Genomic DNA, 13,787 nt, shown 5'->3' with positions numbered 1-13,787 from the left:
ATGAATTTCTAAAAAGTGACTTCATAGTTTTCCTAAAGAATAGTAGATGGATATGAGGCTTACATTTGTTTATCTAAAGGGCTCATCCTGTGCAGTTTCCCAAAACAAAGGGTGTCCCCTCCAGCCTCTCCAATGTTGAGACTCCAGCTGTATTTATATTACAAGTCAGATACAAAGACGATTGCCCTCAACCGTTTACCAGGTAGTAGTGGCAATAAGATCCACACAGGGCTAAGTATCGTATATATTAAAAAAAAAGAAAAGAAAAGAAAAAGAAAAAAAGGGAGGTATATAAACCAAGAACTATAAATGTCAGAGGGGGAAGGAATTCTTACCTATGGTGGAAGTACCACATGATCTTTGGTTGGAGGATGATTGGAGGTTGATAGGTGGAGATGGAGTGAAGAGCATTTTATTAGGGGAAATAGCATGAACAAAGGTATGGAAAAATGGAGAGCTAGAGGCCAGAAAGCATATTAGGGAAGGATGAATGAGTACTCGCTGGAACTAAGCTCTGGGAAGGAAAGTAATCCAAAGAGGTAAAGCAGGAAAAATATGGACTGACAAGCTGTCTTTTTAAAATGGAAAAATTGAGCGAAGGAGAAGGGAGTCAGTAGAAATCTCTGCCTTTCACAGATTTGTATAAATTTGCAAGATTTCACCTTGTAAAAACCAGCCATGATTAATTAAATAGGCATTTTGTTGGCTTGGAGAAAAAGTGATACTTGTATGAATTCGGCCCTGGTGGGGTACTGAAGCTAAGAGCAAGGAAGAGCAAGAAGGGACCAGGCTACAGGAGCGGGCACTGATAAAAAGGATCGCAAAAAGAGGTGTGCCTGTCCCCAAATCCCTCCTCCCATCATTTAAGCTGAGATCACCCAGCCCATAGGCATCAGTCTTATCACAATGAGTTTGTATCATCAGTAAAATATGAATGCACCTGGCTAAAAACCCTGGCGTGACAACACCAAATTCATATGCATTATTAGAATGAATTCATTCAATTTTTTAAAAGCACACCATTCTTGGCACACAGAAGGCACCCAGACGTTTGTTTTATAAAATAACATTGTTCTTTGTTTTAGTGTCTATATTTAGAAGAGGAAATGATTCAAAACTGCATCCTAAAACCTGTATCCTCTATTAGCATTGAGGTTGGGACGACTTGGGGCCAAGAGGTCTGGTTTTCCCCTTTAAAACAGGTTTCGGCCCCTCGGTCGAGTCCCTTAGGTCAGTAGGTCCAGCAGGGGTCGCAGTTCAAGTAACCAATCGAGGCTGGGCCATGGGGCGGGGCCACAGCGCTCCGCCCCTCCTCCCAGCCCTCCCTTCCCAACCTACCCAGGTCCGGCCTCCATCGCACCTGCGTGTCCCCCCGCGCCCGCGCTGGTGCAACCTTTCCAGCCGGCGCTAGCAGGGAGGATTTTGGGCTCGCCTCTCGCGAGATCGCCTCCAGTTGCGGCCACCGCCGCTCCTGGCCGCTGAGTGGCGGCGTCTGCGCAGCCGCCATGTTCGGTTGCTATGCTGTGGCCTGGGAGACGGGGTGTGCTTGAGGGAGGAGGAGGAGACGGAGGAGGAGGAGACGGAGGAGGAGGAGGAGGAAGAGGAGGAGGACAAGGAGTGGGTAGATTGAGCTCCTCTTGCACTCACACACAAACGCTGCCCAGGATTACCCGCCTGCTCACGCCGCGCTGCGCGCTTTTCCGCTCCTCGCGGCCCCCCCACATTGTTCTCAGGACTCCTGGGTCCCCAGGGGCTGAATTCGGGGCCTGAGCCGGGGACAGGAGAGACTTGGCTTTGGCGGGAGGGTCGGAGGTTTGGGGCCAGGCCCCCCCGCCCAGGGGCTCCCCTCCCCCACGGCACTTTGGGGGGTGTGGATTATCTCATCCCCGCAGGGAGGTGGGAGAGCGCGCCGGCCGCCCGCCTCCCTCCCGCCTCCCCGGCGGCGCCGGCCCGCGGCAGCCCCGCAGTATGAGGTGGTGCTGGCGGCTCGGGGCCGTGGCGCGGCCGCTGCGGCGGCGGCTGCTAGGGGAGCGCTGAGGGAGCCCCCGGGAGCGGCGCGGCGGACGCGCTTCCCCCCGGCGCGCCCGGGCCTCGAGGCTTTTCTTCTCCAGCCGAGGGGACGCGGCTGTGCTACGAAGGTAAGAGGCTCTGGGGTCCCGGCCGGCCTCTCGGCCCTGCGCGGTGCGCGAGGCTGTTACCTGGGTGTGGGAGGCGAGCCAGGTAGGGCTAGTCGGAGGCACAAGGTTGATTTAAGAGAAGGAGAAAAATGATGCTTGTTCCCCCCCGCCCCCCTTTCTTTCCGGGACCTCAGCTCTCGCAGCTCCTGGGGCTTATAGCTGGAATATGTTATGGGTGAGCGAAGGGAGAAGGGATGGAATCGGTGCGGAGATGGAAGGTTCCACAGGACCTAAACTCTAGGTACGATTTTAGAATCTTCTGAGTTTTCCATTGTTGATAGGATTCCTTTTTTTCTTTTTTCTTTTTCTTTTTTTTAATTGGCTCATATGAGTGCTTCTTGCATATGCTGCCTGGGCTGATTGTCCGTTCCATTGAAGTTTTAAGCTGCTTATGATTCTACCGGTATATACTGTAGTTGGGCCAAAAAAGTTGAGATGTAGCTAAGTAGACGTACCGATGCATTTCCCAGCGTTTCCTTAAAATGGAACAGTTTACAAATGCACAGATATATGTATCGGTGTTTCTGCGAAATTTGGAATGGGAGGCTTTTATATCTAGGGTTGCCTTATATAGTGACACCGCTATGGACAAGAACGATTTTGTAGGATTTTCAAGCGCTTGTTCCAGGGGAACCTGTATATCTGCAATATACCAACTGCTTTTAAATCAGAGTTGGAGTAATATTGGGTTTATGTGACCAAATCTTGGGTCTGGTTGAAACAGTACAGCTTAACACATGTTTATGGAGGGGGAAAAAAAAAAAAACCACCCAAAAGCCAATATATCCGACTTGTAAAAGAGGATTTGAGTAAAAAGACTATGGAACAGTAAAAGCCCGGATATTTTTTCATCCTGGTTTTCGAACCTTAACATGCCAGAGAGAACAATTATTTTTCATTTTTTTAAGGGAGGAGGAACTGACCTTAAAATAAATGGTTGTTCAGAGTCCGAAGTGTGCTTATTGGAATAGAGGTAGATATATCGGTTAGATCTTGAATTTGATGAATATAAATTCAACCTATAGATTTTTTTTCAAAAGATTTTTCGTAAGCAAAAGTTTGTATAGAACTTCTTTACTGACTCACAATAAGAGTGCAATCTTTTGTGGACCCCACCATTTTTTGTCAGAATAAATTTATGCTCCAGTTACCACAGAAGCTATTTTTATGTCCATTTCTCTGTTTTGTTTTACTTTAATGACACACATATCTTTGTTACCGTTTTTCACTGACATACACACATGGTCCAATATCATGTTCCTGAGTGGTTTGGTTTAATAAGAAAAACATGGTTTTTTAGGACATGGAATATTTATGATTTAGCTAATCTGTTTTAAACATTTGGCAAGAGATTAAAAAAAAAACACTAGGAGCCATCACTATTTTGTAGTTTTTATTAATAGTGAGTAGGTTAAAGTTTATTAAGTTAGAAAATCACATGTTACTGAAAAGTAGTAATGAAGAGGATGTGACTTTCTTATTGCCTGTTTCCTAACCTGCTTAGCTTTTGGGCTGTGGGTATCGAATTGTTCCAAACTCGTGGTTTTTTCTTATGTTCTGAGTATCTTTTAAATGTCCCTACTAACTTGGTTACTTTAAATTTGTGACACCCAATTTCTAATTTAAGCTAGGCATAAAACCAGCATTGATTGAACACACTTGCTAAAAATACTTTCTGGGTCAGATGTACTTAGAATGCAGCCTCAGGAAAATTCATTTGACCTATTCTAATGTGACCAGTGTACACTTCATTATTATTGAAGGACTTTAAAAAATTATAGACTCACAAATTAGATTTCATCAGTTGAGGCATAGAAGCCTAACTTTTTTTAAATGTATACTTTATGTAGGATAGTAATGAAAGTTTTTTTTAATTTTTCATTTAAAAAAAAAATTATATGACCCCCCTCCATAGAATATTGTTAATCTCTGATTTGTATATTCAAAATATTTTAGTTTTATCTAATAAAATTAATTAGAGTTGTAAAGTGACAGTATAATATGCAGTGTTATCTCTTTAGCATTTATTTGACTTGTTCTGGACTCTTTAAGGGGGATGGTTGGTCATGTTTTTGAGTAAATTATCTTTAAGGACCAAGGTAAGAGAATGCCATATGAATTTCAAGGAGACATTGAGGGGACCGCCCTTTGGGAGTTAATATGGTCAGTTTTAAGCAACAAGAAAGCTTTAAAAAATATGTGGAAGTCTTGTTTGGTGGATGTCTAAACGTGAATGTTAATTCTTTATGTTAGTTTTTAGGAGTGTAAAATTGGTGACCTCATGAGAAATGGCAGGTCTATTTAACTTGATGTGGCGAAACATGAGTTGTTGCTCCTACATAAAATTTAGTGTTGGCAGAAAATCACTGGCTACAAACTGAGTTGAATTTTGTTGTTTTTCTGTGTAATAGCATGCATCTTGTGAAGTTTTTTATGTGCTGTAGTCTAGATTTATTAAATTTGTCAGTTTACTAGATTAAGCTAGTAAAGATTGGTTTAACATTCTGGAAATCCTCTTTATTACTCTTTACCAGGAAAGTATCAATAAGAGGAAGGTGTTATTTCTTCATTTAATATTCAATTAGTAGTACAGGTGGTGAGAAGGAACGTAATGTAGAAGTACTGTAGAATCTTCTTTATTGGTGCGGAAGTGCAGTATTGAGGGACAGTGTAATTTATTTCTTTTTCTTTGCATGATCAGTCAGTATAGTCATTATTTAAAATAAGATGGGAAATAAGAGGGGAAATTTATTACATTCTCTTCCACTTCACTAGAGGCATTTCCCCCTACCTTCATTCTTCATTTCATTATTCCTAAGGAGCAACACTGGAAGAAAGATGCAAATATTTGAAAAAATTGGTAGGAACAGATTGAAAATTAGGTACTGTGGATTATCTTGAGGGGAAGATATTCATTGGGGTGTTCTTGTGTTTGTATCTTTTAATAAAGATGTTATATAGAGGAATAGAAAGAAAAAAAGTATCCAAAGGGAAGTGTTAATTGTCTGTTATGTGCCCGACAATGTAAAGGGGCTTTTCATGTTATCCCACATAATCATCAAGTACACTTTGTGAGGTAGGTATTATTTATTCCCTGCTTCCTCCCCTCCCCCCCCAAATGGGGTCAAAGAGAAATTAAATAACTAGTCTAGGATCACACTGTGAATAAGTAGAATTAAAACTAGGTCTGTCTGACTCTGAAGCTTATTCTGTAGATTATGCTGTCCAATTAAACTTTCTACAGTGATGGAAATACTCTTTTTCTGCACTGTCAGGTATGGTAGCCATTAATCATGTGTGGCATGGATCACTTGAATGTGACTATCATGCCTGAGGAACTGAATTTAAAATTTTATGTAATTTTTTTTTTTTTTTAAGATTTTATTTATTTATTTGAAAAGAGAGAAAGGGAGAGCGAGAGCAGGAACACAAGAAGGGGGAGTGGGAGAGGGGAGAGGGAGAAGCAGGCTTCCGGCGGAGCAGGGAGCCTGATGTGGGGCTCAATCCCAGGACCCTGGGATCATGACCTGAGCCGAAGGCAGACACTTAATGACTGAGCCACCCACACGCCCCTAATTTTTTTTTTTTTTAAGATTTTTATTTTTAAATTTATTTGACAGAGACATAGCAAGAGAGGGAACACAAGCAGGGGGAGTGGAAGAGGGAGAAGCAGGCTTTCCACTGAGCAGAGAGCCCGATGCAGGGCTTGATCCCAGGAGTCTGGGATCATGACCTGAAGCCGAAGGCAGACGCTTAACGACTGAGCCACCCCGGCGCCCCTAAAATTGTATTTAATTTTAACCAGTTTAAATTTAAATAACCAGATGTTGCTAGTAGCTATAATATTGGGTAGCATAGCTTTAGATCTTGCTGCCTAGAAAATCTGAGTTTTAGTATTGAATCTTCCACAAGTTTAGGCAAATTATTTAGTTCTTGAGCCTCAATTTAATCCATTGTGAAAATAAAGAGGTTGTCACTCTAAGATTATCTCCAGCGTCCCTTCTTGCTCTAGAGTTCTGGGATTCTTATTAAAGTGTACAGTGGTATTTAGTATTCGAAATATTAAAATGTACAGTGGTATTTACTATATCTGAAAGATCTGAAAGGGCCCCTCTTCCCAAAATACTCACCCCTTATGTAAATGTTTTTGTTTATTCAGTTTTCTTTTCCAGAAGAGTGTGTGTAAAGCACACATAAAGGAAGATGGAATATTCCCCCCGCCCCCATTATTGAACATTGTTTAACCAAAGACAGTACTTTACCTTGAAACAAAGTTTGAATGTTTAAAGACCATATTTCAGCATGCTTCCCATTTAAGAATGTGTCTATTACAATTCCCTGTTACTTATCAAATTAATTTCAAACTTAATCGGCTTGGCCTTGAAGGCTTTCCACCAACTTCATCTCACTAACCTTGTTTCTCATTCTTGCTTAAAAAGAAAATATTCTTGTTTTTTCCTCTGCCCTTGTTTCCTCAGTTTAAACATTCCTGTCTCCAGTCCCTGTGCTTCCTTAAGTCTTCCTCAAAATTCACCTTTTTATTCTGGAAAATGCTGCTTAATCCAGTTTATAAACATCAGTTTTGAATCCTAGTAATAAGCACCCTGGGGTTAATATATGATTGTTTAAATATAGTTAGTTGAGTACATCCTTCTTAAGTTTTTACATGTTACCTATTCTGTGTCCTTAATAAAAATTTTAAAAAATTTAAAATGGGAGTTCTTTTTTATTGCCACAGGAGTTCAGTTCATTGCTCAGCAATTCTGCTTTAAAGAGTTGTTAATTTAAAGGAATGATACTAAAAATAAATAAATAAATAAATAAAGGAATGATACTGTCACAACATTCACCCTTAATCACCACTCTAATAGATATTTTTGTTTCTTTCCAGGCAGTTGTCCATATTTTTATAAATATCGTTGTATGATGGAGATACAATTTTGAGTTTAACATATTGGAGACATTGTCTAGTAGAAGCATTGCAATGTAGGAAAAAGATGATAGATTTTGGAGTCACGTTGATGTAGTTTGGAATCTGGTCTCAAAAACTTTGGCTGGGACGCCTGGGTGGCTCGGTTGGTTTAGTGTCTGCGTTCGGCTTGGGTCGTGATCCCGGGGTCCTGGGATCGAGTCCCGCATCCGGATCCTTGCTCAGTGGGGAGCCTGCTTCTCTCTCTCCCTCCGCCGCTCCCCCTGCTTGTGCTCTCTCTCTGACAAATAAGTAAAATATTAAAAAAAAAAAAAAAAGCCAAAACTTTGGGCAAATTATATAACATTAAAGCGTACTTCCTTGTCTATGAAATTAGGATAATAATATTTGACCTTGAATTTTCATGAGGATTAGGATAATATGTATAAAGTATCTAGTACTCTTTAAATAGAAGAGATGATCAATAAATGGTAACTGATATTATTTTTCTCATTTTTCCATTCCCATCACAATGAATATAATTTAAACAACTGCTTAGCAATTCAGATGATTTATCAATCAGGTGATTTAATCATTTACCTTTTGTTAACCATTGGTTGTTACTAAAGTTTCCACTCTTATAATCTGCAGTGAATATCTCTGTGCTTATAGTTTGTTTCCTCAGTTTAAAATCGTAAGACTAGGATAATGGTCCAGTGGTATTTCTATGCCAGATTTCTGTTTTAAAGAACAATGAGCATTCTTGTTTTGGGGGAAAAATGCTAATTGATTGTAAAATTTTTCCCTGGTTTTAATTTAATTTTAATTTAATTTTACCTAAATGGTTTTAATTAATATATTTAGGAAAGTTTGGTTTATTGGGAAATGATGTAGTGAACATTCATTTGTATGTGAATTAAATATTTGAATGTCTGTTATAGGGATCAGTGGTATACAGGTGAATAAGACATGATTGTTGTCCTTGAACTCTAATTCTAGGATGGTAACACATGTCAACAAACAATTACAATTCAGAGTGACAGGTGTAATAAGATCTGGGGGAAATGAGACGTGGCATTTGAGCAGTGTCTTGGAGGATGGGTTGGAATTGATCTGGGTCGAGAGAACAGCATGTACAAAACGTCAGAAGTATGGAAGGATGTATGGTGTGTTTGGAGAAATGCAAGTTGTCTTGTATATGTGGGTCTCTGTGGGATGGGTCTTGATGTCTGTGTTCCTGTATGTGGATATTGATTACTTAGAAGATGAAGCCTTTTGAGGGTCCTTGTTTGGACTATGTGTGGAATTACAGTAAGAACTTTAGAACTTCCCAACTGGTGTGTCGTGAATGGCTTACCTATGTGCCAGAGAGCAAGGTACCCATCAACCTATTGAACCTGGGCATAATGGGACCCCCAGATGGTTTCTTTTGACCTTAATTAAATAGTCTCAGCTTATCCCAGTGTGCTAAAAAATATTTTCTTTGGTGCCAAGGTGGGAAAAGGAATGAGAAAAGCACTGTTTTAGAGGCTCTTAAGTATTGGAAAGTTTATGGTACCCACTCACCCTTGGCATTCCCAAATGTGATAAAAAAAAAATAACCAATACCAAATCCTAAAGTAAACACAAAGGAGGTCAATGCAAAGTCCCTCTTTTAACCTGCCTTTCTTCTCTCCCCCTTCCCCCCAGCAATTACGTCATTGTTTTGTGTGTGTATGTGAAATATCATTTTGGTGCTGCTGCATTGCTAGTGCCCTGCACAAGTGTTTAGTCTGCCTCTTGGGAAATCAGAATTTACATTGGGGAGCAATTGTAAGTATTTAAGTAATGGAATAAGATTAGATATGAGTTTTGAAAGGTAACTCTTGACTTCTAGATAATGATTTCATTGCAAGGATATAAGGATGTGTAAAGATGAAGTTAGAAATGGCATAGAGAGACCAGTTAGGATGCTCTTGCTGTGGTCCAGGAGAGAGATTATAGCTGGAAATGGGGAAATGAAAATAAGGATGTGGGACTAGAAGTGAAAACTAATTAGGTAGTTTCACTATAACACTATAACTTACACCCATTTGGATATAAAAGAAAGAAGAAGAGAGTTGATGATGATAGTAAGATTTCTTCTTTGGGCAGCTGGAAAGGGAAAGCCCAATAATTTTTGTTGAGTACATATAGTGAGCCAGGCATTTTGCTATGCACCAAGGTTGTCATGAGTTCTTATTGAATTTTAAAAATTAATTTATTTTGAAATAATTTCAAGCCTCCAGAAAAGTTGCAAATACAGCACAAAGAGCTCTTGAATCTCCTTCAACCATTTTTTTCCCTTGAATTATTTTAATTAAAAATTTTTTCCTTGAATAATTTTATTAAAATATATATGTATATTGCATATATATTGTGTGTGTACACAAGATAAGTGTGCAACATCATGTGTGTGACTCACTGTAGTGGGCTCAAGGAGGCCTTTTCTTCCAGATGCCCAAAGAAAGAACTGTAACATTGGTCTTTGACCTTTTCTCTCTTTCTGCTATATCTTATTGGATTCTCAAATTTTAGTGAAACTACCTAGTCATCTCATTTCTGGTCTCTCATTTTTATCCCTACTTCCAGCCATTTCAGAGGAATGTACCATTTTAAATCTCATTAGACTGTTTCTGAACCATTTGAGAGCAAGCTGCACACATGATGCCCATCACTCCTAAATAATCTAGTGTGTCTTTACCAAAACATGGATGGTCTTTTACATAATCACCAAATCAGAAAATCAACACTGACACAATACTACCTTCAAATCCCCAGATGCCATTCAAAATTTTCCAGTTATCCCACCAGTTTCTCTCTTTTTGGTCTAAGATCCAGTTCAGGATCACACCTCACATTTAATTATAATGTCTCTTTGGTCTCCTCAGTTTGAAACAGTTCCTCAATATTTCCTGTCTTTTATGACCTTGACTTGTAAAATGTCCCTTAACTTCGGTTCATCCAGTGGTTTGCTCATGTGCAGACTGAGTTGTTGGCAGGAATACCATAGAAATGATGTGCTGTTCTTAGTGCATCACTATGATGCATACAGTATTGTCCCACCACTGTGATGTTTACCCTGAACACGTTGTTATGTTCATGTCTACTAGGTTTCTATACTGTAAAGTCATCTTTTTTACTTTTGTAATTGGTAGCTCTTTGTGGGAAGAGCTCTAAGGCTCCAAGTAGTCTTTTCCTCATCAAACCTCCATCCACCAGTCTTTAGGACCACTGATGACTTCTGCCTGATTCAGCCACTACTATGAAGGTTGCCATCTGTATTTACTGGTTGATTTTCTACTGAAAACACATGTCTCCCTTCTTCCCCATGCATTTATATACTCCTTCATTTATTTATATCAGTATGTACTCATGGATCTATTCCTATTCAGTGGATTTTATTTTTAACTTTTTTTTTTTTTTTTTTGAAATTCACATTGTCCTAGATTTGGCTAGTGGGACCCCCTTCAAAAGGGCTCCTCAATCTTTTTGATACGTCCCCATCCTTTGACTCATTCTTTACTTTCTGGCATGAGATGTTTCAGACTCATTTTGTACTTTTTCTTTTTTTTTTTTAAAGATTTTATTTATTTATTTGAAGAGAGAGACAAAGCGAGAGAGGGAACACAAGCAGGGGGAGTGGCAGAGGGAGAAGCAGGCTTCCCGCCGAGCAGGGAGCCCGATGCGTGGCTCGATCCCAGGACCCTGGGATCACGACCTGAGCCGAAGGCAGGCGCTTAACGACTGAGCCACCCAGGCGCCCCCATTTTGTACTTTTTCTGTCCCAGCTCTGGAATCATGCATTTTCCCAAGGAATTCTGATTTCTTTTAGTAGAGGTGGTATCTAGAAACCAAGATTTGTATGCTTAATATGTCATTTTGCTGGGGTATAATCACTTCTAGAGTGGACACAGTTAGGAAATATATATATATATGTACACATCTGAATCTGTTTCTGTATCTAATTATATGTATTTAAGAAGTTTACACTGATACATCCGATTCCAATCCAGCACCCCAGGGTTCTTTCTAGTCTTCCCCCATTCTGTATTTGTAAATCCTTTTCCACAGTAAGAAATTGGCTTCTATTATCCTCAGTATCTTTACTTATATGCTCAGTCACCTTGTATCTGCCAGTCTCCCAACTTTAGACTAGTTGTCCCTTGCCTGCCACCTCTGAGGCCTATGGCATGGGGTCCTCTGGGCATGCTAGGAAGGGAAAGGAACTTCTCTCATTTAATCTTTTTATTTTTTTCATTTAATCTGGACAAACCCTTGTTAGGTGTTCTCAGTTTTAAAGGAGAACAAAGTGGAAATTTAGAAAAGTATGTGACTTTAAGCATGTTACCATTTAAATAGCAGAGCAAATAATTTGAATTCAGATTTGTGTGATGCTAAAGTATTTTTTTTTTCCACCTATACTTTATATCCTCTGGAATTTAAAGTTTCAGGATTTAGGGTTATATTAGTAGTAGGTGAAGCAGTGGATATGACTGTTACTACTTAGAAAGTGTATAAAGTTAGGAATTGGGTCACTCACAGAGCCCCCAAGCGTTATCATTTAAAGGTTAAGGCCTCTTAGAAATGAAGAAGCCTAAATGGTAGTGAGAGAGGAGTGTGTGGCTGTGTGGTAGAGGGCCATGAAGGAAGGAGCTTCAGGGAGGTATCAAATGCTGAGAGAGAGAGGAACAAAAGTGCTTTGAATTTGGCTATTGGAAAGTTATTGATGATCTTAGCTGATTGGTTTTCAGATGTGTTTAGGCAGGCTACCTGTACAGAATTAAATGAGATACTGATTAAAAAATATTAATTCCTGGGGCGCCTGGGTGGCTCAGTCTGTTGAGCATCCAACTCTTGATTTTGGCTCAGGTCATGACCTCAGCATCCTGAGATCAAGCCCCGCATTGGGCTCTGAGCTCAGTGGGGAGTTCTGCTTGAGATTGTTTCTCTCCCTCTGACACCCCGCCCCCCGCCGCCGGCTCTCTCACTCTTCTCTCTCATAAATAAATAAATCTTTAAAAAAAAAAAAATCAATTCCCCAGGTTTCATTTCAGACCTTATAGATTACTTTTTTAAAGATTTTATTTATTTATTTGACAGAGAGAGAGAAGAGAGTACAAGCAGGGGGAGCAGCAGGGGGAGAGGGAGAAGCAGGCTGCCTGCTGAGCAAGGGAACCCGATGCGGGGTTGGATCCCAGGACCCTGGGATCATGACCTGAGCTGAAAGCAGATGCTTAACTGAATGAGCCACCCAGGCCCTTCTAGACCTTATAGATTATTAAAAGGCAGGTGAGGAATGGGGAGGTGGCTGCATAGGAAATCTGCTTAAATGCTGCTATGGTTATTCTGAGATATACTAAAGTTTGAGATTCATTGTCTTAGCAGAAGAGTTATAATAGAAGGGTTTAGTGAAAAACTAAATTGAGGAAATTAGACATACAATGAATGTGGACTAGACAACTCCTAGAAATTTGTTCATAAAGGGAAGAGGGAAGATCTCTTGGGTCATGGTGGAATAGGGGACAGAATCGAGAAAAATATCTTTTTTTTTTTTTTTAAGGTTACATACACCTTAACATGGGGATTAAGAGAAAGAAACTGTATAGTGGTTATTTGAACCACTGTGCTTGGCAGTGGGCATCAGACATTGTGCTTGGCAGTGGGGTTACAGAATGAATAAGACATGATCTTTATCTTCAAGGAGATTATACTTCTTTCTTTGGAGGAACTTAAAATCTGTTGTACTGCTAGGAATGTATATAGATAAGTCATGGTTAACTATGTTAGTATACAGCTAAAATATGTACAGGTAAGTCCTAATAAGTGTAGCAGAATATATTACAAAACTGAGACTTCTCAAGTATTTAAAATTTTGTTTAAATTTTCTTTTTTAATGGTAATATGGTTATTTGGTTCAAATTTCAAAATAATATAAAAAGGTATGTATTGAGAGTCTCATTACTACTCTATCCCTGCCTTCTCTGCTCTCTATAGGTAACCACTTTTATTTTTTGTACATTTTACCAGTATTTTTGCAAATAGAAGCAAAATATAAATATAGATAACTATTTCCCCTACTTTCTATGTAGAAGGCAACATATTATATTAATGTTTTATATTACAGCTTTTTCATTTAAAATATATGTTGGCAATCCTTTGACTTCAATATACAGGGAGCTCTCCCCATTTTTCTTTTTTTATATAATGACATGTTCTCTTGTGTGGATATGCTATTAGGCTAACTGATTCTAATTATTTACTCTTTTTTTTTTTTTTTAAAGATTTGTTTATTTATTTGTCAGAGAGAGCACAAGCAGTGAGAGCAGGAGGCAGAGCAGGCAGAGGGAGATGCAGGCTCCCTGCTGAGCAGGAAGCCTGACGCAGGACTCGATCCCAAGACCCCGGAATCATGACCCGAGCTGAAGGCAGACGCTTAACTGACTGAGCCAACCAGGCGTCCCTGATTCTAATTATTTAAACTTTTACTCTACTTCAGTTTTTTAGGCCCTTTTACTTGTGCAACTCATTTTCTTTCACCTTTTCTGTATGAATTAGTGCTCCCATGAGGCATTTTGCTTCAGTGATCTGTCTTACTTTCTGTACCTAAAGTCCTATAATGCCTAGTCAGAGACGCCTTTCAGATTTTGTAGCCAAGCAAAAGACTTCCTTATTGTAGTAGC

At 39.7% G+C, this 13,787-nt stretch overlaps 1 protein-coding gene across 4 annotated transcripts in view; it reads left to right on the top strand.

Annotated features, from left to right (window-relative positions):
• Positions 1 to 1,695: 1,695 nt before the first annotated feature.
• Positions 1,696 to 13,787, top strand: part of PTPN4 (protein tyrosine phosphatase non-receptor type 4) — a 229,593-nt gene continuing 217,501 nt past the window's right edge. For 3 of the 4 annotated variants that reach the window (XM_078070673.1, XM_078070674.1, XM_078070670.1), the window contains exon 1: positions 1,696 to 2,138. The gene's annotated coding sequence lies outside the window, so the exon portion shown is untranslated. Of the gene's footprint in view, positions 2,139 to 2,311; positions 2,419 to 13,787 lie in introns of all 4 variants that reach the window. The other variant, XM_078070671.1, reaches the window with a different exon arrangement.

The sequence above is a fragment of the Halichoerus grypus genome, chromosome 4 (genome assembly GCF_964656455.1).
Source record: "Halichoerus grypus chromosome 4, mHalGry1.hap1.1, whole genome shotgun sequence".
NCBI lineage: Eukaryota > Metazoa > Chordata > Mammalia > Carnivora > Phocidae > Halichoerus > Halichoerus grypus.
The sequence above is the reverse complement of the archived record's forward strand: the minus strand, read 5'-3'. Positions and strand labels throughout refer to the sequence as shown.